Genomic DNA, 27,634 nt, shown 5'->3' with positions numbered 1-27,634 from the left:
ACTCATTCTTGAGAAGATGTTGCATATCTTTTTTTTTTTTTTTTAAAGGTCACGTTGTTATTTGAATTTCAGTCCTTTGTATACCGTAGACATTAATGCTTCCTTCGTGAGACCTCAGAATGTAGAACTACTGGGTTTAACACTCTTCTGAATTTTATGTGGCAGTGACTTTATTCAATTAGTTAATTAGTACTTGTATTTTACTCGTGTTAATGTCAGCCAAGCATATATGAACACACACTCCTTGACGAAAACACTATAAGCTTGGGTTTATAGTCATGTATACTACAAAATAAAGACTCTGCTGACAAAGCTCAACAATTGCTGCAGCTGGTTTGATTACAAGTATGATTCATCTGGAAGACAAAGAAAAATCATGTTCTGTACCACTTCAGCTGCAGCTGTTAATTTGCCAACTGTGTATCATTTGTAGCTTAATTGAGGGTATAGTCTTCACACCTTGTATACTTCTACTTACCTGCACCACAGATTTGAAATTTAGAGCTATCCGTGAATATGCACAACTATCTTAGAAAATGGAATAGTTGGTAAAATGATAAGGTGGTGTAATTAGGTTCATTATCCTTCTCATAATCTATCTCTGGGGGAAAAAGGTCTTCTAATTTTCTGTATTGGTTTCAAGATATAACTGGGGTTATGTTTTCTCTTTAAAATTTTTTGTTTGGTTTTGGTTTGTTTCATTTTTAAACTTCATTCATTCAGTGGTGCTTCTCATTTTACTTTCTTCTTCATTTCTCCCCAGGAAATTATCCATGTGTTTCTCATTAGCAAGTTTGCTTTTCCATGCTTAATGATATCATATTAAAATAAGATTGCTTGCTAGATACTTCTTGAGTGAAGAGTGTTGTCTAAACACTCTTAGATAAGTTAGATAGAAGATAGATAAGTTAGATAGAAGGTCTACCTTCTATCTAACTTATCTGTTGTGCATTTATTATGAACTGCCCTAAACCTTCAAACTTTAGCACAGATTTCAGTGCTCTTTTAATGCTTATTTTTAAGCTTGTAAGATAACTGCATAGGAGATATCCCTTTCAAAAAAGAAGGGAGTTCATTGCTATTGACTAACTGAGAAGCAGCTAAAGATTGTGAAGTACTGTGTAGCAGTGAAGTATTGTGAGGGATGCTATAATATGGACATTAAGCAAGTTGACATTGGTGTGTTTAGAACAGGAAGAGAAAGCTTGCTTAACCGAAGTAATCAAGCAGATCAAGATCTTTTTGACAAGCTGTACTTATTTATGATGACATTGGAATGGTACCTAGGCTGTCCTGTTTGTTTTCAGTGGATTGACTAATCAGCCCAGAGAGAGGAAACAGCTTTCAGTATCATTTAGAAGAGCTGTGAACTTGAAGAAGAAAATAAGCTAGTGTTTCACATTTGCTGTAATGACAAGAAGTTGTGAAGTGCTTAGAGAGCAGATTTTTATTTTTTATTTTTTCAGAAGATAGCAGGAACAGGAAAATGCAGAGCTGCCTTCATTTTTCCCCAGTGTAGGACTTCTGCCTTAGAGAAATGACATCTAGTAAATATCACCAGTTTCTGAATTAAGTGGGCTGTTTGGTGGTTACAAAGTGCAGTGTTCATTGCTTCTTACTCATAACATTACATCTTTGGGGAAATAGATGTGTATATTGATAACTTTTTGCCACTTTTAAAATGACAGTTCATTGAGATGTTCTTCGCACACATTCTACAAGTGAATTTGAAAGCTACTTTTGGAAACATTCGCGTTAATTTCAAAAGTTTAAATTTATTTTCTTAATTGGTTTTTTTTTTTTTTTTTTTTTGAGGAAACTTTCTAACAAGTCTTGAAAACATATTTAATTTTGGGGGGATTTATACATGTTCCATTCCCACATGATTTTCATTCATTAAGAATTTTCTTGCTATGCTTCTTTTTTAATTCAGTCATAGCTTTTGCTCAGTCAACTATTTAGTTTCAATGGTTATTTGAAGTGAGATTCTCATGTTAATGGTCTCTCAGATTTTAACTATTGTAGTATTGCAATAATAGGGTAATGCAATAGTATCAATAATGCAGTTGTTAATAAGTAAAAATATAGTAGTACTAATGCAATAGTATTACAGTAGTATTTTATTTGTTTGTTTCTAATAAGAAACTTAAGCTTGCAGCTCCAATTTTACGTTTGATCCATCGTTCTCTACACTGCTGCAGAAGAAAATCAATAAAAGGTGATATTTTCTTCCTTGAAGATTGTAGACCAAGTATAACTGCAGTTTCTTAAGACTGTGCGCATGATGTTGGTTTAAATAAAGACTATTACTTTGAAAATAATCAAGTGAAAGAACAATTCACTCTTTCCTTTTCAGTTTCTAATGAATATGTTTCTTACTATGTGCATTGGAGTATAAAATGAGAGAGCCATTCCACAACATTCATCTTCCATTATTTAAGAGATTTAATTTTTCTGCAGATGTTTACAAAGGAATTAAATTCAGCTAAAGTTGGAGATGGAGAAAAACAAGTTTAAACTGATGACTTAAGAAACGACAGGAATAATCATGATGAGTTCTAAATTAGAAAAATAGACTTTTTTTTAGAATATATTAATAAAGAAAGGGGAGACTTGGGAATGTGGCCATGGGGGTTGGAAAACCCCGTGACTGAGATAACATTAGACTCTTAACAACGAGGCCATCAGGAATATAAAAGAGTTTAGAGGGAACAAAGAAGGGTGATTCAGGGGACTCCATGCAGTCTCCAGTTTCTTGTTCTCCAGCCGTTAAGGCATGGAAGTTTCTGGGTGTTTGCTGTTGTTGTTTGACCAATGAAAAGTTGTTTTGAAAGGAACTGCTGTGGAGAGAAGGGTATAAGAGGGGAACCTGCCCTCAAGATAAAGAGAAAAAAAAAAAAAAGGAAAAAAAAAAAAAGGAAGGCAACACGATGTGATGAAGTTATGTCATCAATAAAGAAGCAGAAAGAAGGAATGAAAAGGAACAGGCTGGCAGAATGGAGACCAGCACGGGAGCAGGCACATTGATCGCCTCATGAAGGTAGGTTCGACCAGACTCAGCAAACTGCTCAGAGAAGCTCGTACAGAAAGTCGCTGGAAACAGGCGCACTGGAGCTGGAGAGAAGCTGGAGCTGAGAGAAGCGGACCTGTGCACACAACTGCCTCTCGCTGGTCAGCAGCTGCGCATTATGGGGAATCATACGTCCTTAGGAACAAAGACTGTCCTGGTAACCTTACAGCTTATTCTCCTTATTAACAATTGGACAGTTTATGATCCTGAAATATGGGACCAAACTGAGGTCAAGGTGTGGGACTCTGCAACTAAAAATGACAAGGTTGCAGTGGGATTGCTTGGCACCTGGTGAGCAATCTCTGAGGCCTTAAAGAGCCCTGTGGAGCCACAATCACAAACGTGTGGCTTGCCAGATAGTGAGGGAGCTGCGGGCTCCTTTACTGATCCGACTGCTACACCATGGGCCCCTCTGGTGCTACAGCCATCGAAGGCTTTTGCTGTTACGCCCCCTGTTGATCTGGACGTGCCTTTTGACCCAGGCCTATTGGCCTTGAAAAGGAGATGGATGTGCTTTTCTTCGATCTGGAAAGAACAGGATACATAAGGCTCGAAGGCCGAGTTGCTTGACAACTTAAAGCAAGACATATTGTTGAAAAGGAATGGAAAATGGAGACTGTTAAGTCATGGAACTTAAAGGATTGTTTGTTACCTTTCCTGATTGTATGTATGTATAGGCGTACTTGGGTTTAGTATGTAAAGCAATGTTCTGTATATTTAGAAGGTTTGATGTTCGTGTGTGCATGTTGGTGGAGCGTAGACTCCCCACACTCCCAGTGCTGTTTACTTGCCTTTTATACCTTTTAGAAATATTTGTTTCATAAATATTACAAAATTCAGATTGAGATGAGACTTCATTTATAACATTATGCTTGTGCAATTTCATAAAAATAATACATTAGTAACACTAGTACATTAGATGAAAATCTGAGGGGATAAAGCTTGCATTTTCAAGTTAATGTTCTGGAAAAAAAAAACAAACAAACAAAAAAAAAAAAAAACAAAAAACATATAGCCCCTCTGTAGGCAAAAAAAAAAAAAAATGTTGTCACTGCCTTCATTTATTTATTTATTTTTGCAGAAAAGAGTAGTGATCCTACATACCACTAGCATATTCAATTGAAACATCCAAAACTAAGGTAGTGGCTTTTTTTTTGTTTTGTTTTTGGGCAAAAGATGTAAGGCATGTTCACGTGCAGGAATATTTATTACCTAGGTCCAAGTTGATGACATCAAGTCTAATGCCAAAGTATAGAAAATCAAGGGAAAGAGAAGCTATTCCCCAGTTATGACCATATGGTCATACGAATGCAGTCAGTCCTTAAATTTGCATTCTGTTTTCAAGTGTGCTAAAATGGTATTGACACCTCATATTGCTTCTTTAAGCAAAAAGTTCTACACATATGGCAAGCATAGTGCTAACAACAAATTTGTAGCTAGTTCTCACGCACAGTTCTGTGCTGAGTATAGTCAATCAAGACAGTCTTGGAGAAGTGGAACAGAATCTGCATAGCTATTATAGTCCATCAGTATGTATTGTCTTACAATTTAATCTGAGAACTTAATTTATGTAAAGGTATGTTTAAAAAAAAAAAAAAAAAGAATTTGTACTTTCATTTCATGCTTAGGTTGTTCTTGGCCTGTTCTGCTTTTTGTATATGTTTTAATGAAGCTGCCTGGCCATATCTGCCAGTCCCTCCTTCTCAATTGGTTTACAATTTTCTACCAAAGGTATAAGTAAGGAAGTCTAAAGGGGCATTGTGTTTGTACGTTGTGTGACAACATGGTTAACAGCTTGAATGGGATTGCTGCATTAGTGTTCCCTTGAGGGGAGGACAGACAGGACAGAACTTGAGCATCCCACCTGCTGTTTGCAGCAGCTAATCAGCAAGTCATCCTGTTTGCTCTAACTATCCTTGCAGTGCACAAATAGCTGCAGGCGCAGCATGTGTGATCTTTTGTTTAGCAGGGGTGTGAGGGAGCTGATGTCATTGTCATAAAAACAGGAACAAACACGAATCTGAAGAAAGAATAACTTTTTTCCCTGTTTGAGGAATGACTTGTTCATACTGTGTTTTTAGTGATGACTGGTAGTGTACAGGTATCAAAGCATACTGTGTTTTCATCAGGCACATCAAGTAATTTTTGAAGAAATCAGACGTATAGAATTGGTTTGCCAATTCTGTAGCAAGGTTTGCAGGTCAGGCCAGGTTTGTATGTCCATCTAAAAATAGCTGACTGTTAAACTATTTCTTCTGAAAGACCTTCTAAATATGCATATAAGGCTCTTAAAACCATTCAGAATACATCTTATTCTAAGTTTACTCCAAATAACAGAAAAAATAGAGCACAATGCTAGAGAGACACAGATGGGATGCGGGGGGGAAAGCAGCACTTGTGAAAACCTCTAGGAATTTGTGATATTTAGAGGCAGGGTGTGTGATATTGGTGGAGAAAGGAAGCCAAACCACATGTAGACAACACGACTGACTTCAGCTGGAATAAAGCATGTGCAAGAGAATGCCTCTTAGCTACTCAGTTCTGGAAACTTCTAATCTGTTGTACCAGGACTTCAGCTGTAATGTTGTTCTGAAGCTCCTGGAGGCAGAGCTCCATATCAAAATCTAGAACTCAAACATTAAAAGGCCTTCAGGATCTTGCATGACAGAATACTTACCCAAGAGTTATTTTTGATGGCAAGGCTGGTCATAGGTTTATGGCTGTTGGAAAGAAATAGGCAATCTGTCTGCTGTGTTACAGATATCTAGATCAGGATAAGATGAACTGCACTGAGAAAATGTTTCCCTCAACTGACTGTAAAGAGTCCAGATGACTAGCTGATGAAGACATTTTCAAAGTTGAAATGATGGGCAGATAAATCCCCCCCAACTGTCTGTTAAGATGCTTTATGGAGACTGAAAGTGTCTGTGTAAACGTAACCCTTCTCAGGTTCTGTTCTCAAAATCCTTTGAATGTGCTAATGCTAATAATGTTATGAGCAAATTGAGGTACTTAAAATGATTATATTTAAAAAGTGTTTTACTAAGATAAACAGTGCAAAATGTAGGTGTTACAATGACAAGGAAACAAGTTATTAGAAGAATCTGACAATTTTGCAGTTTAAGTTACTTGTCTTTCAGATCTGTATAGAACTTTTGCGTTGCTTCAGTGCCAATGGAAATATTCAGATAAATCAGCTGCTTCCATCTTTGTTGTGCCGAGTATGTGAAGGACAGTGTGAATCCCCAGACAGGACATACCATAATGTAGTCTAAGATATCTAAATCATTAGTGAAACTTTAACAAATCTATTTTCATCTTCTTTTTAACAGCTGCAAAATACTTTAGTGAGACTTTATATACGTGTGTGTGTGTATATATATATATATATTTACGTATATAAAACACTGGAAACTTTACTTTTAGTTCCATTTCAGATTCTTAGGTGGAGAGAGTTCTAGTTTGGCTGTGTTTCATATGTTGTTCACTGTCGTTTCAGTTTTTAACGGAAAAAGCATCTCATCTTCCCTCAGATGAAAATTACTTCATATTGCTGTATTCTTCACCATTAATTTCTCACTTAGTTATTAAAAATGGAGTAAAACAGTAGCAACAACTTAGCCTATTATTTCTCTATGCTTCAATAGAAATGAAGAGGTACTCAAGCAAGAAAGTTGTGTTCAATACTTCGCCTAATTTCTGTTCTTATTGGCTAGTGTTATACCAGGACCACAAGAGGAAAAAGACAGGAGCTATCATAAGCAGCAGCATCTTATGACAACTCACAGTGCTAATTGAAAGGGAAAACCAAATGTTATTTCTCTGCAGTCATTACCCTTGCAGAATTATTTGGAATTACTGTGAGTGGAACCTGTGTGCTTTTATTTTGAGAAATATAAGACCAACTTCCAGTGAGCACAAAACATTTTATGGAGAATTTTAGATATCAGCAGTGGCAGATCAATTTGGATCTAGTAGCAGAATGTGTAAGTTACTTAACTTAAATATCAACTTAAATACCTATTTTCAAAAAGTGATTGTTTAAAATATAGTTAATTTTTGTGAATACCTCCATGAAGACTACATGTACAGCTTTTCTATAAATTTTAATAAGTTGTGACAAGAAGTGAAATGATGTTTTAAGTCTGTTCTATATTATACATCCCAACAGAGAAAATCAGACTATTTTTTTTTTTTTCAGGCAAAAAAACTGTTGTCACTGCCTTTATTTATTTATTTATTTATTTATTTTTGTGGAAAAGAATAAAGTGATCCTACATACCCCTAGCATGTTCAATTGAAACATCCAAAACTAAGTTAGTAGCTTTTTTTTGTTTTGTTTTTGGGCAAAAGATGTAAGGCATGTTCACATGCAGGAATATTTATTACCTAGGTCCAAGTTGATGACATATCAAGTCTAATGCCAAAGTGTAGAAAATCAAGAGAAAGAGAAACTCTTCCCCAGAAGCCTGCTGAGAATCAGCAAGTAGGGTCCTAAATGAGAGTCCAGGGTCTGGAACTGGGGGAGTGGCACTGTGTATTGTAGGAGGTGGTGATGACTTTTGTTGTCATGCTTTTTCCTGAATATCTTTCTCATTTTACATAATATTTTTAGTAAAACTGGCTGCTAAAACCATGTTACCTGCCTAAATTAGTTTTTTGTTTTTTTTTTTCTCTCATGCTGAGAGCACAAGAGTTTCATTCAGGATTACTGCAGTGCTGTCTATGTACGTGTGGGAGTTCATGGTGCAGAATCCGCATGGATGTGTTCACACGAACAACAGCTTGTGTGGATTACTTGTGTTCACATGGGTAACAAGAAAGAAAATCTTAAAATGGGAAAAACACTGTTTTTAGAAGGCAGTCACTAGCTGTGCTTTGTGCCCTTCTTGTAGGTGCTTTTTGTCCTTCACAAAATGGATTTAGTAGTCTGATTGAGGTGCTAATTCATTACTTTACTGCAATATTGTGTATCCCTCAGGAACTTTCACATAATCGGCCCATAACAGAACAATCTAGGTAACTGCAAGTGTTGCAATTAAAGTACTTAATGAATACTGAAAGCTTGATGTTTTACTTCTTCATCAAGTTGTGCAGTTCTTGCACTTCAAAATGAGTGTAAAATGTCACAATAATTGAGAAATATAAGTAACTGTCAAGGTACGGAACAAGTTCTTGATGTTTTGAAGTTCTTTGAATGCTGGTGCAGCACTTCCAAAAATTCTTTAAGCAACAACTGACTAGCAGTTCTTAAACTAATGATTTGGGAGTCCCCTGCTAGCACACTAATGATCCAGGCAGCAGCATTAAATCAGCTGCTTTAGTTTAAGTACTTCTTGAATGTACATAAAGCCTTGCTTTATTGGGAATTGAACTAGCTACCCGCAGTCTGAAAAGCAGTAAGTTGGGCATTTAAACAAAGGTGAATTACTAATAAGAGCAAAAGTTGTCTTCCTCTGCGTGTTGTCTGAAAGCTTTCAGCTGTGTGGATGGAAGGGTGTTATTGCAGATTTCCTGATTTTATTTTATTTTATTTTTTTTTCAGATTACCACGTTAAATTTCAGGAGAACCATATGATTCCTCAGATCTTTTTCCTAATGCTACCTTAGAAATTAGTGACTCACAAAAGTGTCCTAAGAAAGGCCTTTGAAGAGACAACACTTCTACAGCATTTCATACCTTTCTTACATTTCCCCTAATCTGTTAAGCAGCTGTGCTGATTTTCCAATGAGTTTAAAATAAAATGACAACAGTACTACCAGTGTAGAATATTCTGCCTGCTTCCATTTCTGAGAAGTTACTTGAGCATTTTTATAGCTTATTGCTGTCTGTCTGTCCCAGTGTCCAGGATGAGGTTAGGCAAAAATGCCAGGAGGCCTATATTAAGTTCAAACATATGTAGCACTTTAACTACATAAGGAGGAAATAAGACCTTGTGTGTCCGTATTAAATATAGATTCTAGTACTGTCTCAAAAAAGTGTAGAGGAATGTATTATTAAAACAGCACTTATGAGCAAGCTATCCTGGAGACACAGTCTTTATGGTAATCTTATAGTGACATTTAACATGTCAGTTCAGGCATTCTGAGAGGTTGCTGAAAGCAGGTTAAGATTTTCCTTTACCAGGAACTGCGTTTCTGCTGCTGCTTTTATGCAGGCCCCAGCAATCTGACCAAGTAATGAACCAGTTCAGGATATTCACAAAGCTATAAAAGGCAAGCAAGTAAAATGTGTTCACACCTGATAGGTAATAAAACTGAAGCAACATCTGCCTAAGCTGTACAGTGATAAGAATTTGCTAAATCACTTGTTCTCTAACATCCAAATTGTACTTCAACTAATGAAGTAGTATTTTCAGTTGTTTATTTTTTTTTTTTTTACTTTTTTCTTTTTTTTAATTCAAATACTATAGTTGCAGCTGAAACTCAACTGTGTAATGAAAACTAAGCATTTCTCTAATGTTTCTCCTAATGCAAGCGTTATTATATCATCATCTTTTCCTTCTTGCTCCTAGCCCAGACTAGCTGGCATCTTTGCTCTCCTTCAGCAACACAGATTGCTACAGTCAGCACCATAAACACAAATCCTTTGGTTGTTTCAAATCCTTTCCTCATCCTGAAGTCACAGATTACTTTCAACAGAGTCAATTTTGGGGAAGCAGAAAATTGTTCTGTAACCTCCCTGAACAGCCTGAGACCCAATTATAGTCTATGAAGAAAAGATTGTATACTGGTATGCCATTTAGAATGTGCTGTGAAAACTTCTGTGAGCCTGGAAGTATTCTTCTAAGTGGTGGCTTATAAATATTACGTTTCCTTTATCTTGGGATGTCTCTTTTATGTGAAGATCAGACTTCAAGCAGGCTGAAGGAAAGTGAAGCCTTTACTTCTATATATCCAAAGGGAGCTCTCAACAATCACTTCTGATTGTTTTACAGGAAAATAAGCTCATACCATTTTTTGCTTTCACTACCATTCTCTAAAGAAAACTTATAATGCTTTTGGTTTCTGTTTTATCCTGTTTCTGTTTAATACAATTCTGTGATTCTGTATTCCTCTTTCTTGAGTATTTGCTCTTTAGTAAGTCTAGTTTTCTCATGGTGCTAGATGTTTGGTTTTGTCCTTCTGGTAATATAAATTAAAATGGCACTGCAGCCACAGATCTGAGACTCTGAATTGAGAGTAAGCACTGTTAGACTTGCCTGGAATTTTAACAACAAAGTATTTTTGTGCCAGGAAATGCATGTTTGTTTAAAGCAAGCTATGTTGAATTTGAAAAAGTAGTTATCAGAAGACGTAGGACATTCTGATAGTATATAATGTATATTCTTCTTTTGAATTACTAAATGCATTATGTAATACATGTATATAGTAGATGTGTCTGTGTATATATCTATAACATATACAACATGTAAATTGACATGAAACATTCTGATATACTTCACATTTATTCAGAACTTTGACTAATAATTTTGATTATCACCTCCTTCCTCCTCCATTTTTTTTTTTAATCTGGAACTCCCACTTTAGACTTGTTAATTGAAAGTAAATGATAGGAATATAATTCTACTTAAAATATTAAATATATTTTCTCCATCTCTTTATATGACAAACTCTTTTGTGTGTGTGTGTGTGAAGTGAGACCACTTACTGAGTTGTATAATATGAATGAATTCTATTGACAATGAATTAAAAACAAAATCACTAGAAGTCATTTGGGGTTTTGTGCATTGAAAGGTTAATTGGTAACACATAGCTATGATCTCTTTCAGCCAGAGATTTAGCTACCTAATTTATTATGGCTTCCTCATAAATTAGATGTAATGCTTTAGTAAGTGAAGGGTCACTTTTCCCAGTGGAATTCTAATGTGATCTCTAAATGTTGTGTGCCAATGTATATACATGAGTAACTACTAGTGCAAATGACATTGTGACTGTTCTAGTAAAGTCTGTAGTTGTTATAGATACCTGAAGCCTATCGTCTGTGCTCAAGGTATGTTTCCAGTCTTCACTCCAGATAGATGCTTGTATAGACCGTTAAAAAAATTGTTTTGGTAATGTGGATGTAAGCAGTTGTGGAATTTCTTTTAAGTAAAGCATTTAAATGAGAATAGGACTTAGCATACTTCACTCATGTTGAAATCATGAACAATTTAAATAATGCAAAAAGTTCAGATATCTGTAAAACTAGTGATAACCTAGCATTTTATCCTTTCCAAATTAGATCTCAGCAGTGAATTAAAACTATTAAGCACTTCAGTAAAGATTTCTAAGGCTTCTCTCACGCTTTGCCTACTTTTCTAAGAATAAACATGACCATTATCCTGTTTTATCACTATTAAGAATTTATTTTTTCTTTGTCCTCCTTGTCTTGCTGTGTATGGCGAAAAAAAGAATATTTACATTCTCAGTGATTTGGAGACTCATGGACTTAGATATGGATCTCGTGTACTTGTGCATGTATGGACTAAGCAAAATCTTGCTACTTCTAACTCAGTGTAGTCAGTATAGAGCGGTGAAAAGAATTGAAGAATCATGGGAGGTTGGAAGGAACCTTAAAGACATCTGATTCCAACCCCCTGCCCTGGGTAGGGACACCTCTCGTCAGACCAAGTTGCTTATGGCCCCATCTAATCTGGCCTTGGACACCTCCAGGGATGGGGCATCTGCAGCTTCTCTGGGCAACCGCCCTCACCACCCTCTGAGTAAATAATTTCTTTCTTATATCTAATCTAAATCTACACTCCTCTTAAAGACTGCATCAGGAGAAAAATCAATACAGTTTCTTTCTCCACAAATAGAAATGGTACTAGAGACAGAACTGGTGCCAAAATTGAATTAAAATGGAGGCTTGGATTTGTTCTTCTGTCATTGAGTAACTGCATTACTCTTTATTCAGGGAAGATAGTCTGGTGGTACACTGATTCCTAATAATGTAGGTCTTATTTTAATCCAGTATAAGGAAAAGAATCAGAAATCTGAAGAAAACAAGGCTACCTGTTTGGCAACAGCAAAAGGATTATAACAGACCTAATTCAAGAAGAAAAGAACATCCCAGGAAAAAAAAGAATCATCTGTTTTTAAACTCAGCTTTATGAAAAAGTGATATTTTGAGTATATGTGGCTGTACGGTATTTTTTTGTTTGTTTGTTTAATAACTTATTACTGTTCAAAATGTTTTTTACTCTATTGGTCCCCTTTATTTGCAGATGTCTCTTCTCTTTGACTTCTGTATACCTGGTCTTCAAGAACCTCTTACAGTGATTTGAAGAACATGTATACTTCAGTGACATAGTGGTGCTTGTAATCACCAACCTTTTGGCTGTAACCTGATGTATTTAAAGCTTAATCAGTGTAGTTAATTTCAGTATTTTCTGAGTATCTTTATGAATGTTCCTAGTGCTTCCAGAAGCAAAAGTATTAAAATAAACTTGGGAATACTTATTCAGAACTGGGTTCAAATAGTGTATTGGTGACATAGGAGCACTTCTTTGGTTTTGATTTATTTTTATTTCATGTTTTTCCTCAAACTGAAGAGAGGCTATTCAACATTCAAGGGTTCAGTAATAGGTATAGGCCAAAATTTGAACACTGCATCAGTTTTCAGTGTAGAAACAGGAATAATGGCATTTTTTAAAATAGAGGTCTATGCCCATGATCTTCATAATGCCTTATGAAGATCAAATGATATGCAAGTGGGATTTGTCCAATGTAGTAAATGTCCTTAATTAATCAATCTAAAGTAAGTTTTTAAAAAAAAAAAAAAATTCACAGGTCATTTAACTTGCAGGACTCTTCCTCAGGAATGATAGGTATCAGATCATACTACAACTTATAGTCACCCATGCTCTGGAACTAGCACTGTAAGAAATGTGTCCCTAAGTTTAACTGTGTCATTAGTTTGCTATCGTTAAGTAAATTAATGAACTTAATTTAAAGTGTGGTGGTTTTTATCCTAGAAATGTTGTAATGTCATGTCCTTCCCAGAGAATTATAATGGCCTTAATTAAAAGTATTGGGTAAAAAGTGTCCAGCAAAGTTAAATCTTGACAGCATGCCTGTTTTAGATATCAGTTGCCTGATGCCTTGCAGTGTATTTGGGTGTGAGGAAGTATTTCTTGTTTGTTGGAAACATTTACAAATGTAAAAATGAAATGTTGCTTAAGCTATTCTAGAAGAACCAGAGTTCTTCAGCAAGCAGTATTAATATACTCTTTCTTCTAGAAACAAAGGGTAGGAATCAATTACAACATTCTGGAGCTTTGGAAATTGAAGGATTTTGAGTGGCATCATGTTCCTTAACATCGAGTTCAGGTCTGCTTAACAATGAACAACTTATAATGGAAAAATGAAGAAAAAATGATTCTGGTAGCCTAAAGCAACATAAATCTCATTTTTTCTTGAAATATTTCAATATTAATTATGCATTGTGACATGAACCCAAACACATCCATTTTTCTGTGAGTTGATTAATATTCATGCTTGTTATCTACTTCATATAAAAACACAGAAAAAACATGGCAGGTAAGAAAAAGCGCATAAATTTGGCAGCTTTGCACAGCTATGTTTACATAGTGTTTTCTTCATACTTCTTCAGCTTAAAATCTTCCACGGATTTGTGAGTTTAGACAGGATATAGTTCGGGAGATAATCCCATAAATTTATTTAGGCTCAGTAAGTGTGCCAAAGAACTTTGCCTTTCCTTGCCTTGGTTAGCATATGGTTTTGATTTTTTTTCTATTATTATTTGAAACAGTTGTTTAAATGGGTTTTCATTCACTTTTATTCTTGTTTTTAATCAAACCAGATTTTTTACTTTTAAGATGCATTTTTTGATTATTTAGAGAATTAAATAATGCTAAAGACAATTATATAACAGTCTCTACATTGTTGCTGGAGCTTTTTCTTTATTCTTTGCAAGTGGTTGAAAATCAAGAATTTAGGAGCAGAATTATTTAGTTTATTTTCTCCAGAAAGTGAACTTTTTCAATTATATTTTGCACTGAGACTAAGTAATAGATTATACGTAAACCAAATGTAAGCTGAAAACTTTAGTCATCGTCACTGTTGGCTGGAATACCAAGAGAAAAATCCTTGTTTTAGAGCTCTATCTTCTCTTTTCTCTACTATAACAACAGCAAGAAACTGTCATTCAGTTACTCTGAGACAAACATAAATGTGTGCTAGTAGCCCACATTCTTGTCTTTTTAAACAAATTGAGCTTTAGTGAAGAAGTGGGTGACATGAGTAAATCCTTAAAATGCCAAGATAATGAAAGTATTAGTAAAATGTGCTCCCGCAGTCTGATGGACTTTATTCCGTGTCTCTTTTTTTTATTTTCTAAATGTATAAGTTTAATCAATGTACCTTTGTTTGTAGTAATGTTTTTTACCTTAGGAGCCTCAGTTGGCATTAACAAAACAGAGTGGAAATTTTGTAAGAAAGATATTCTCATTTTCTTTTTTTTTTTTCTTTTTTTTTCTTTTTTTTTCGTGAAACTCTCTGCAAATATGATTTCTGAAAATTCAGTCTCCACCTTAGTGATAAGATTTGAACTCATGTTTCCATACTTAATAACACAACATCGCTGACCCAGTTCTACGCTTCATAAATATTTTTTTTTTCTTTGTTTTCTTTGGTACAGGATTTGTGGCAGGAATTTTCCTTAAAGAAGCTAGGTCTCGAGATAACACTAAAATTCAGGTTATGTGAATAACAGAGTACAAACTGATCAGTGGTTCTTTACAACCACTGTAGTGGAGTATATTCCTGTAGTGCAGTAGTGCACTACAGGAAAAAACAACTGAGGAAAGAAAACTGTCGGTTTGCAAGACCAAAATCTTCCTAGTAGGAAGTATGGACCTTGAAGTATCTAGACCAAATCAGTTATTCCCCTGATTCCTGATATCATAAAAATGACGTAAGTTGTTACATGTTTGACAAATATGGATACATGTGGTACTGAAATTGTGATTCTTAAGGTACAGTAAGAGAAGAAAACATCCGAATTGTCTGACTGATAGAATCAGATGTCTTCTCAAGTCTCTGAAAGCACCATAAAATCAATAAATCTGATTAAATGCTCCACTTAATCTATCAATACAAAGGTGTAGTAACTTGTGTGAGAGGCTACAGATGACTTTAATGTTGTTTCTTGGAACAAGGCTTCTACTTAATGTATCTCAAAAAGAAAAATATTAATATGAAAGAAAGGAACTCTTGTGGACAGTTTCCAGCTAAATGTTGATTAAAACACCTGGCATTCAAGTAAGAGTTTTCCTCGTTTTTCAGTTATATTTTCAAAGTACCATGAAAATTTTATGGCACCCAGATTGAAACAGCTATTGGATGAAGAGAAACTTCTGCTTTGGCCTTTTAAGTCTCAAAAATTGCCATGCAAAGAACCAATCTGACAAATAGTACGGGACTCTGTTATATCATCAGTTAAACTAACACAAAACCCTTAAGTAAAAGCCACTTTGACTTTTTTTTTTTTCTGTGTTGTTATAAATAAAGTTTTGACCTTAATGGTAGCAGTGCAGTTACTTTAATTCACTAAACTTGAAATACACAGCCTCCTAGCTCAGCCATATGTGATCATATAATCATGCCACTTCTTGCATGTTATGCTGGATGCTTTTTGTTGTGTTTTTTTTTTTTTTTTTTTTAAACTTTGTGGGCTTTTGTGTATTCAAACTAGTGTGTGAGAGATTGTGTGCGTTTGTGTTTGTTTGTATTTTTCTAGGGTGAAAAAAAAAAAAAAGAGGACTTTAGAACTGGGTATTGTTAGAAATGAGGGTGACTTCTTTCTAACTTCCTACATTGCTGGCTGGTGGGTATGGAAATAAACTCCAATTAAATCTTCAGTTGTTTTTCTTTTCTGTTTTAGATTTGTCTACTTTTTATTACTTTGATTTGAATACCAACATCATTTTTTATTTCTACATTTTATAAAGGTTCCATAAGACATAATCATCTTCCAGAACTGGGTTCATTTATTTTTATCCTTTAAAATAATTTGATTGCATTGGTACATATGTTTAAAGCAATTTAAAATAGTAAGTCCTTAGCAGAGGTTACGAATTGCTTTGTAAAGTGAAACAGAGAAGTTCAATACCACAGAAACTAAAAATGAAAAGGGCAATTGGTTTCTACATGTCTGTTATTTTCCTTTAAGACAAGTTAATAAATAGGTCACTTCTTAATAAAAGGAACTTTTTAATTTTTTAAGAGGTCAGATAAACCATGTTTTCTGTTTCCAACTAATATATTGAAAAAATGATGCTCACAAGTAATAAGCATTTTTTTTGGAGAAAACCTTATGATCTAACAATAATAACATTAACTATAGCGGGTTGTCCCTAAATTCTCTTTACAGCCTGCACTGCTACGCTGCTTATACACTCCATGTGCACTTCTAAAAATGTCTAATGCACCTTGGGGCTATGCCTCTTGAATTTTTAGGTAATTTATTAGAGAAAAACATTAGTCTTTTTTTTTTTTTCTTAATTCTCCTAGGGAAATCACACATGATTATACACAGGGTGGAAGGAATGACAATTCAATAGCCACTCTTCACACACTTCACATATCATTATAATATTGTTCTTTCAGTAGAATCTAAATGAGTAGACTTTTTTTAGACTCTTGAAAGTTTGTGGTAAATTATGTTGACACATTTTATTTTAGGAATTTGTGAAATCATAGTTGTATACACATCTGTTGAAAATCTGCTAAGGATTGCCTGATAGGAAGTTTATTTTTATATAGTGCCCTATTTATGAGCTTCCTTGTGGATTGGATTTTAAGAGAATGTCTCCCTGCACAGATGACATTCAGTTTTCTAATTCTCTTTTAATAAGGCAATCCTTTTCTGAGATTTACTTGCTTAAGATAATGAGGTAGGATTACAAAGGAATTAACAGAAATGCTATTACCTTTTTTCTTCCTTGGATGTAGCCTTATGCTTTCAGTTTGAAAATAAGCTGAGATTTATTTTTCCTAGGCTACACAACAAATTCAAGACCAGAAGACAAAAAGGCAGTGGATGTAGTAATTCTCTGGAAAAATTAAGACACCGATGTCTTTGAGGTATGTTTGTTTTAGAAATGCTTTTAATTGCTTGTTCATCTTGCTTCTGTGTATAAGAGTACTGGTAAGTAATTTGAACATTAGTGATTTTCTTGCATCTCCAGATGTAGCTTGATCTGAAAGGAAACTCCAAAATACACTATTTTTGGATAAGTATGGAGAAATATTTAGTTGCAAATTTTTCTTTTATCAGACACTATCTTTCTATCTAGGAAATGAGATAGAACCTGCAGGTTGTTTGGATTGCAATTGACTATATTCTTTCTGATTTCACAGTTAACAGCTTTTTCCCTGTGCCGTAGTTACTGTGAAAAATCTCCAAATAAGAGTGTTGTGGAAAAAACTATATGCTCTTTCCATTTTGTATGCAATATGGATTGAGGTAATCTAAGTAGGTACAAGAAACACTTCTGTCAGCTAGATGCAATGAAAAGTGTGATATAGAAATAAATTACAAATAACTCAATAGGGGAGACAACGAAATCAGCAGTATGTAGACTGAGTAATGGAGGATATACTAAGAAAATTCATCATTGTCTTTCTGCAAGTTCAAAACCGTCTGTTTTAATTCATCAATTACAAGAATTCTTAGGAGTCAGTAAGTTGGATTCCACATTTGTAAACGTACCACCAAAGCCTGGGGAGTACTAAATAAATGGATCTGATGCTAATTTCATTTTAGGTCTACTTATCTTACCTTGTTCAGGAGCTTTAACCGAAAAAAAAGACAGAAGAAATAACGTTCTTCGTACAGCCAAAAATGCTGTTGCCCAGAAAGAATTATTTTGATTACATTCAGGAAATATTTATATCTAGATTAACTTTTCTGGAACCCTTTTCAACTGTAGTTTTTGCTTTGCTTCAATACATTTAGTTTCAAAGGACAACTTTCTCTCTTAAAGGAGGTGTTTTTCCACAACTGTAACATTGAGCTGTTTTTGATTCCTTCAATATCACATGAATGTTGTTTCTTTTTACTGAAGGTGTATTTCTCTAGCATAGACTGTGTCTTGTCCATGTTTCTGTCAGATCTGTGCAGTTTTAATTTTTCACTTGACTGAAAGTACACATGGCTACGTCACTAACCAAAACTTCCATCTCATGGACTACTAAATGATACAAGCCTCTGCTATGATGCATATGTTTTGACTAAAAATAGTTTTTCAGCTTAAAAAAAAAAATTTAAAAAAAATAAAAAAAAAAAATAAAAAACTTAGTTTCCTCTTCCCTCAATGGCCTTATTTCAGCCTCCTTTAAAAACTACCTACCTGTCTGAGGCAGTTGACCTCTAGGCTCCTTTTTTTTTGCTTTGCTTTTTAGGTGCTTCATAACAGGTTTGTAGTCTTTGGAGACTGAGTTTTCTAAGCTATCTCAGTATAGTATTATTTACAACAAATATATTCACATCTTTTTTTTTTTTCCTCCAGACACTTATAACCACAAGTACCCCTCTTTTTATGCAAATCTTATTTCATTAGAGAAGCAGTATTTGAAGTTCTGTAATAAATGACCAAAGAGAAATCAACAAATGTATTTTCATATGTGTAACATTCTCTAATATTCTAATATTCTCTTATTTGGAAGCACAACTAAATTTTATATCAGAAAAAAAGTGTTTTAAATTGGTTTTGAACTTCAGATGAGTCTCTACATATATGCCAGCGACATTTCAGAACAATGCTTTTTGATAAATGAACAATCTGTGTTGTCTTTTTGTGACGCCCATTGAGATATATACTTGTTTCTCAGGGCACAATTTGTCTCACAGATTGTTTGATTTGTAGTTTAAGTACAGAAGCTCATAGTATCAGTGTTAAATATATGTAGCTTTCAGAAGCATGGTAAGGCAATATTTTTATATTAAATCATTTAAATACTTTAAATCAAAAGAACCCTGTTCTACTTGCTCCGCTGAAGTGAGACAGTAAGTACAATATTTAAGTGTTTGATCTATATATATTTGAAGGTGATATATTTCTGTCTAGCTTTGTTCCTCAACATCCCCATACAGTTTGGGCTATTAGTTTTTAAGCTTTTATACAAATCTTAATTTTCAGTTGTGGACAGAGAATTAATTGTAAAGCACCAGGCAAATGATATATAATCTGAGGGAGAACAAAAACAAAACACATCTGCCCTTTCTCATTCAATATGCTGGAGTACTCAATCATGTTCAGTTCAACGTTTCTGTCATTTTGTAGAGTTATGAGGTGGCCAGGTTACCTTGTGATTTCAAATGGACTTCGAGTGGTTTATTTAATCTGCAGTTAAATGTTCTAGACCCTTGAAAGTACCGAGTTACGGTCAGGTTACCCAAGTGAATTTGAATTGCTTGATAATGGTAATTTCCATGGTGAAGATAGTTCTTTTGTCCTCAGAGAGGACTATGACTTTCCCATGTAAGAGCCTTTGTGTTATATAGTAATTGTGGTAAGAGAGACTGTAGTTCTGTAGTTATTTATTTATTTATTTATTCTGTGGGTATGCATGTCCTTCTTCAGAGTCTTCAAATTAGACTTTTAAAAAAAAAGATTTTCATAGTTATTCAAAGTTCTCATTTAATAGAGATTGCATAGGCCTTTTTTAGCAAACAGCGCAAAGAACTAAAGTAGTTCATACTGATGCTCTTAGAACAGCCTTCTGTAATCATTTGATACACCTTATTGAAATGAATTGAAACTTTCAAACTTTTTTTGTGTAGCTAATAAGTTTATTCCATGTGTAATACTCTAAATCATGTTTCCCTGTCCAAGAGTGTCCCAGACACTCAGAAATGGGTGTCTGTTTCAGAGAACATGTTCTCTGAAAACTGGTTTTCAGAGAGTCTCTGAATGCTTAGGCTCCTGTTTGTGAGATGATTTTTGACAATTGATATTACTGACAATTACTGCTACATTTTTCTGCTTTATCAGTTATTAGTAATTGATAAAGTTAGTAATTTATTAATTGATAAAATTAGTAATTTACTAATAATTGATAAAGCAGAAAAATGACTGTTACAGTAATTTCTAAGAATTGAAGTAATACTTGAAAAAAACTATTTTCAAAATTTACATTTGTGGCTTAAAAAACAAATGTAAACAGATGAACCGTTTGCTTAGCTATGAAAGGATTTGACTACATTAGAGCTAATGATGTAAAAGGCAGAAGCAGATGATGAGAAATTATCAACCTGTATGACAGAGAACAAAAATGATTTGGGGATCACTTCAGGCTGATTATGTTGATCAGGAAACTTTATCTTAATTGCATAACAACTAGAATACAGAACTCGTATTGGAAAACAGTAGATATTCAAGCACGTAATGCAAATATGTTAGAAGGATTTTGAGATAAACTTCTAAACATAAGATCAAAACATCAGTCATTGTTGTGCCCCATTTTGACTAGAAGCTGATTTAGCTGAAATCTTTCATTTTTTTTTTTATGCAACCAGTGTTGTTTTTTTGTTTTGTTTTGTTTTTTAAAGCACACAACATAAGTATTTTGTATGCATCTTCCTGTTTTTTTGTTTTTTTTTTTTTTCCACATAAGCTGTATGAGGGAAATAAGGAAATAAGGAATATAAGCAATAAGGAAAACTTCTGACTGCTCATCAGATTTTTCTGTATGAATTTGGTGGCTCATGTTTCCTAGTCTGAGGGTGCAGCAGTACACTGACAGAGTTGCATGTGAAATGTAGCAGTCGGAGGATCCAGAAGTTTTAAAAGCACTGAGTTTATTACTTCAGGAGACTGCAGTGACAGATTCCACTGGTGGAAGTGACTGAGCTGCCAGCCTTGTGATGCAGAGGCTGGGAGGCATCTCCTCGGGCAGGGGCAGCAGGGATGCCCCACACTGGGGCCAAAGTGGCTCTAGGATATGAGGGAAGGTCCCACAGAGGAGCCCTGTGTGCAAGGGCTCCATGGCCCAGCATGGAGCCTCTGATGCTCAGCGTTGTGGCGCAGGCCATGGTGTGTGTTCAGCTGCAGAAGCCGTCCTGTTTTGAGCAGCAGCTGAGGGAAACGTGGTTTTGCTTCTTGAGTGCAAAACATGCATTCGATGCAATCCAATCAGCGGGGGTCCTTTTACTCTGGAGTTCAATCACAATTGGCTAACTCCAGGGCCTGCTAACCTGCTGTTTGTATTTGCATGGCATTTGATTTTCTTTATATGAATATTCAAAATCTAACAGATCCAGAAGGACACTGCAATTCAGATGTTTGTTGCCAGTTTTCCCTGGGTCTGTATCACTCAATGTTGTCAGTTTTTTAACCTCTCCAGTGGAATTCCAGGAAGAGAGCAATTTATTTTTTCCTGTTGGAACACATGGGGATGCAGCTTTCATACTTGTCATATTTGACAATATATGAAAAAGTCAATATTTCACTTGAAAAAGAGGACTTACAAATGCACAAGTGCTAGCTTTCACCCAATATTTTATTACTTGTGTTCTGCTAATCCTGTTAGTTTGCTATCAATATGAATTATTTTTCCAAGCAAGTATTGGATTATCTTTGATCTTTTATTCCTGCTTATTCCTGGTTTTTATTTTCACACAATATTTATGAAACAGATAGTGCAGTGCAACTCATTCAAAACATTCATGAAGAAAGAATACCTTTTCAGAAGGAGAGAGAATGGTTATTTTTCTCACAGCGAAATGAGATTATTTTAAAAAGACAGTTCAAAGGATTCAAGTTCAAATGGAATAGTGTTTAAATTAACCTGCAAGGCTGTCTGAATGGAAATAGGGAATTTTATTTCTTCCAAATACTCTAAATTTACAGTGCCTGGATCTGGCCCACACTCAGTGGAATTTTTCTGCTTACTTTTAATGGATCCATTTTCAAATGCTGAAGAAGATCAGTGCCAGCTCTTCAGATAACATTCTACCCATCTATAGATAGCACACAATTAACTTGAGGGGAAAAGGGGAAAACCAGGAAGGAAACACATGCAATACACAGACCACATCTCTATTTTCTGTATTCTGTGTCAATTTTAATGGGCCTGTAATTAGGTCACAGGATTGATTGATATCAGCACTTAGCTTCTTAGGTGACATCACCCTTTCCTTCATTCTTTAACAGGGATTAAGTTGTTCACACAGAAGATTTTACTTCCTGGACAGAGGAAAAATAACTAATTTTACCAGTTCTAGACTTGACACTGGCTGAATTATTTACCAATACAGCAATGAAATGGAGACAACAGGAAGGAGCAGCACAGGGTGCATGTAGAAAGAACAGATATCCTTGTAACCCACGTGTGTGAAAGAGTTTGGTTTAAAGAAGCAACGACAGTACAAGGCTGAGATGGGAATAGCCATAAGTGTAATGATGGTGCATTTCAAATTCTCAGGCAGAAAAATTAATGTGGAATACATGGGGGGGGGACAACTAAAAACTCCAGATGAAGTAAGGAGACTATTATAATGCCTGGCCAAATGCACAGAGATCTTGGCATGTGAGGAGGGCAGTGAGAGCCCAAAGATCATACCTTTCAAACAGATTATCAGATGGGAAGGGAAGATGAGAAGAGTGCCTTATACATATTTCTATATGTAGAAAGCCCATAAATGCAGCCAAGGACACAGTTTAGAATGGTGTTCATTCATTCAGAAACAGCTGTCATGTTTCAGACTGAACAACAAGGTTATTTCTGAGGAAAGCTGTACAACCCAACAATAACCTTTGACTCAGCTTTATAAAATGTGTTACAAGTGAGTTGCTGTAGTGTGCAATTGAATCACCTTGTTGCTGTTATTACTTTTTATTGCTTTGTTCTCAGGGAGCCCTCCCCCCTTTTTTTAAGGCTACTTTTCACACCTTATTTTACTTTTTGGAGATATTATTTGCACAACACTGATTTTAATTTAAAAGATGTAATACTTGAAAGAAAAAGAAACAAAAAAAAAAAAAAAAAGGAAGACCTCTTCCAGAAAGCTAAGATACTGTGATACATTGACCTCATCCTCAAAACATGGCTTTCAGGTTGTTAGGATTATTTGTGGCTAAAAGGAAAATAAACTGCTCAGCTTCTCATGCCTAGCAGGTTTAGGTATATTTGTGGTTGAGAGAGGCTAATGGCACCTTTAAGCTGATTTTTGCTAAAGAGTGGGTTGGAAGGGCTGGGTCAGACATAGCTGTAAGAATGACATGAGTAGGCTGCAGCAGCACAATGAACGCCTGTCTGTGAGAACAGAAAAAAAAGAAAAAAGTTGTGTGGTGGATGACACTGGTGTAAGAGTCTAGCCTCAGAGATATCTGTTAAAATGTAGAGTTACAGCTTAATTCACATATGTGACATATAAGAAGTTTGTCATCTCTTTGCTGTTCGTTAATGCAGAGAGGAAGAATCCTCATGCAATAAGTAGCAGATCACTATTGCATATATGCTTTTAAATGCATTAAGAAGGTGGAAATAACATTTTGATACTGTTTCATCCCGGTTTTCATCTAGTGTATCTATTTGACATTTATTTATGAGCTGCAATGAACAAAATGCATGGACATGATTGTGTTTTAATGATTGTGTTGGTTTTCAAATTATTTCTGTGGAGAGGTTAGTGTCAGGTTTGTTGTAGGAGGTAGTAGGGATGTCCTATAAAATCCTGCTACTGTGCTCCTCTGAACAAAGTGAAAATCAAACACACAGGTTTGATTTAGAAGCATTAAGAATAGGCTTAATCAAAGCCTGCAAACTCTAATCCGAAGTGATACAGAAGCTGTAATGAACAAAATGAATGGCTTCTTGGCACCTGATCTGACAGGGGAAGAAGCAGAAACACAAAGTGTGTTGCAAGGATTTAAAAGTGGCTGCATCCACTTGATTGTTAAGGCTGGAGTTGTCAGTTTGTTTTTTTTCTTTCCCTATGTCTCTATTTTTGTACTCATCTTTAAACCAAGACTCAAATCTGTATTAATGAGTAGCTCAGTAATAGATCTGAATGTATCGAATCTTGTGAGTTATAGTTTTCCTCAAGCAGAGGGAGAGACAGCAGAAATTAATTCAAGTAAAACATGTTAGCTAAAATAGCTTCTTCTAAAACTGTAGGCATTTCTGAGCGATATGTTTGTCTAGAAATTGTTGGTATTAGCAGAAAAAAATAGTGGATATTAACAACCCTTGACAAATCATCTTACTGGTCAGTAGCCAGAAGTTTTACCCTAATTGCTTCCAGAGTTCAAATTGGGAACGGAATTGAGTTGGGAGTGAGAAGGCTGCTGCCCAGAATTTCCAGTCACACAGCACTTTGAATGGGTGAAACTGAGATCAGCTGTAAGTTTCATATAGTTTAATGAAACAAATATAAAGATTTAGACATTTTTATTTTAGGCTGTCTGTTTAAATAATATGTCATCTTCACAAGAAGGGCTAGATAGAGGTTACTGTTAGTTCTGTTCCCGTGTCTTTCAGGAGTATACAGGATTTTTTTTAGAAAAAGATAAATCTTAATGTTTTTCCTCACATGTTTAAATTGTGGTTAAATTGTGGACAGGGAGATGTCTCACTCTTTCTTCTCACCTTTCTTCACACTTGAAGCATGTGTGGGCTAATGGGAGAATCACTTTAACAACAGCCTATAAATATCTGCTCGTCTGCTCAGGCATGTTTTTTTCTTCTCTACAAAAACTTTTATTTCGTGTTTCTTCTTTTTCTACAAAACTTTTTTATTCCAGAGACCTTGTGCTACTGTTTCAGAAATAAATGTGGCAGTCAGTTGCTTTTAGGCTTGCTGCAGGCTCAGACAGGTGTTTCTTATGTACATTTCTCACTTTAACTGCCTTCTACAGCAATGGTTCCCAACCTTTCTTAAAGGAAACTATTCCCTTTCTGAACTCCAGTCTCCTCAGTTTCTCGTGAGGACTCACTCATACCCCACCCTCACCTACTGCTGCTGACATTTCTTCATCATATCTTTGTTGCTCACTTTGGAGAACTGCACTGATGTTGGCCAGAGTGCAAGTGCCAGCACAGTGTTTTAGCACCATAGTGGCTCTTAGCTTTTCTTAATGTGCTGTGACTGACAGCACGCTTTGCCCTGGTGGAACTGTTTTTTCGTACTGAGTTTGGATTCTTTTTTTCTTGTAAGGGTAGATGCCCTTGTAAGGAGTTATCATACAATCCCACAAACTGCTCTCCTGTTAAGGTCCTATACTATCTATGACTGATTTTTTCATTTTTTGTTGAAAAAAAATATATATATATTGAAGTTGAAAAAAATGCATGCCAAAATGCTCACTTATCTTCTATTACATTTTTAAAACTGAATTAAACCAATGATCTATGCATAAACAATTTTACATTTCTGTGAAGATAGTTGCAGTGAGGAGCTTTTTGTCACTCATGTTATACTTTGATATCAGAGTATGCAGGGGATTTTGGTTCATGTTTTAGTTCCTAAAACTCCTCCTGGGGCCTTAGCTGGAACACTCAGTGTTCAGCCCTTCTTTGTTCTGTGTGGCACCAGTAAAATAGTTGTTGCTATTTGCAAAGTAGAAGCCAGTAGCCCAATTGCATAAATTTTTATTCCTCTCTTTAGTCCTTCTGAATTCAACTGCACCTCATGTTTCAAGAGAAGCAAGCAGATGCATAAAAGTAATTGTTTTCAAAGGCAGGCTCATACACCATCCAAATTTGAAAAAATAAAAATTGGATTATGCGTGAAGGGTTTAATACTCTGTTCTGCCGTTGAAAGGCATATGTAATCCCTATTTAAAATATTAATTTGTGCCAAAATAAATATTTATGCAAATATTTAAAATATTGGCAGCTGATAAGGTCTTGTAGTGTAAATCTGAATTGCTAAGTTTCATAATAAACAGTTATTCTTGGGATCATTTGTAGTGCAATACAGAATTTTTCTTACTTTGGATTTCTAGACCTAAAATAAAACTTATATAAAATACATTTTACCCATATGCATCATGAGTCACCATCCCTGGAGGTCTTTAAAAGATGTTTAGAGTTAGAGCTTAGTGATGGTTTAGTGGAGGACTTGTTAGTGTTAGGTCAGAGGGTGGACTAGGTGATCTTGGAGGTCTCTTCCAACCTAGATGATTCTGTGATCCAAGATGACGTATACATCTTAAAACTATGGCTGTTACAGAGTTGGGGGTTGTGGCACCACATTTTGGGGGATACTGTCTAGCTTTATTTTCAAAGGCAGTAAGGGAATGGGTTTATACAGATCAAGCGAAATGCATAGATAATATATTGCTTTAAGAACAGATGGATGGGATTTACTGGAGAAACAGAAGGTCAGCGATGCAGATGAGGGTAGAATGTAAACACCTCTGAGCTAGCAACAAGTCAAGGCTTGCATTTTTGCTGTGGAAACATACCTTCACTGCTTCTGTAACCCAACTAGCTTATGTTTCTCACCAATAATTGACAGCTGCCTGAACATTACAACTGAAGTGTTTTATGGGAAGAAAAAATCTATCCTTCTCAAAAATCCTTCTATAATGTATTTACTACTGTTTTCAAGTAACACTGAAATTATGTTTTTAAAAAGTGATTATGTATTACAAGTTCCTAAGAAGTGATTTATAATCATTGTTTATGGTTGAGAAAGAAGGTAATTTACATACCCATTTTTGTTGTTGCTGTATTTTTCCTTAAGTTACAAATTAAGGAGATTGTTTTGTTTTCCAGGCAAAACACAGTCCTTCTCAGTACCTACTTTCCCCACCCTACAAATTGTAAAAGGCTGGTATTCAGAAGGAAACGTGTTGTGATATGTTTGGTTATATTAGTTTAGGTGTTTATGGAATGTTATTTATACAGAAAACTTCCAAAATTCCAAGTTAGAAAAACAACTGATTTATTACACTGGAAAATTTTAGTTAGTGTTAGTATTTGTGTGGTTTAGTGAGTTTTTCTTTGTAAACAAGTTGATGTTGTAACATAACAGTTACTGTGGTGTTACAGTCAACTGGATATGTTTGTTTGTTGGGTAAAATGCCATGACCATCTTTTTTCATACATATATATATATATATATATATATATCTCACAGAATCATCTAGGTTGGAAAAGACCTCCAAGATCACCTAGTCCAACCTCTGATCTAACACTAACAAGTCCTCCACTAAACCATATATACATATATGTCCCAGTTCCAGCTCTGATAGAGTTAATTTTCCTCCTAGTAGCTGGTAGTGTGCTATGTTTTGGATTAGGATGAGAACAGTGCTCATAACATGCTGATGTTTTGATTGTTGCAGAGCAGTGCTTACACTAAGCCAAGGACTTTTCAGCTACTCGCTCTGTCCTGCCATTGGGCAGGCTGGGGGTGCAGCAGGAGCTGGGAGGGGACAGACCCAGGACAGCTGACCCAAACTGGCCAAAGGGGTATTCCATACCATCTGACGTCATGCTAAGCAATATACAGGGGTGGCTAGCTGGAGTAGGGGGGCCAGCTGCTTGGGGATAGGTTGGGCATCAGTCAGCGGGTGGTGAGCAATTGCATTGTGCATGACTTGT

At 35.4% G+C, this 27,634-nt stretch overlaps 1 protein-coding gene across 4 annotated transcripts in view; it reads left to right on the top strand.

Annotated features, from left to right (window-relative positions):
• The window catches only part of CDH18 (cadherin 18), a 434,225-nt gene that overhangs the window by 90,919 nt on the left and 315,672 nt on the right, over positions 1 to 27,634 (top strand). For 3 of the 4 annotated variants that reach the window (XM_068670852.1, XM_068670851.1, XM_068670845.1), the window contains exon 2: positions 17,076 to 17,161. The gene's annotated coding sequence lies outside the window, so the exon portion shown is untranslated. Of the gene's footprint in view, positions 1 to 16,846; positions 16,972 to 17,075; positions 17,162 to 27,634 lie in introns of those variants that run through there. The other variant, XM_068670846.1, reaches the window with a different exon arrangement.

Source organism: Anas acuta, chromosome 2, assembly GCF_963932015.1.
Source record: "Anas acuta chromosome 2, bAnaAcu1.1, whole genome shotgun sequence".
In the NCBI taxonomy this organism is placed as follows: Eukaryota; Metazoa; Chordata; class Aves; order Anseriformes; family Anatidae; genus Anas; species Anas acuta.
This window is presented reverse-complemented; position numbering and strand designations above follow the sequence as displayed.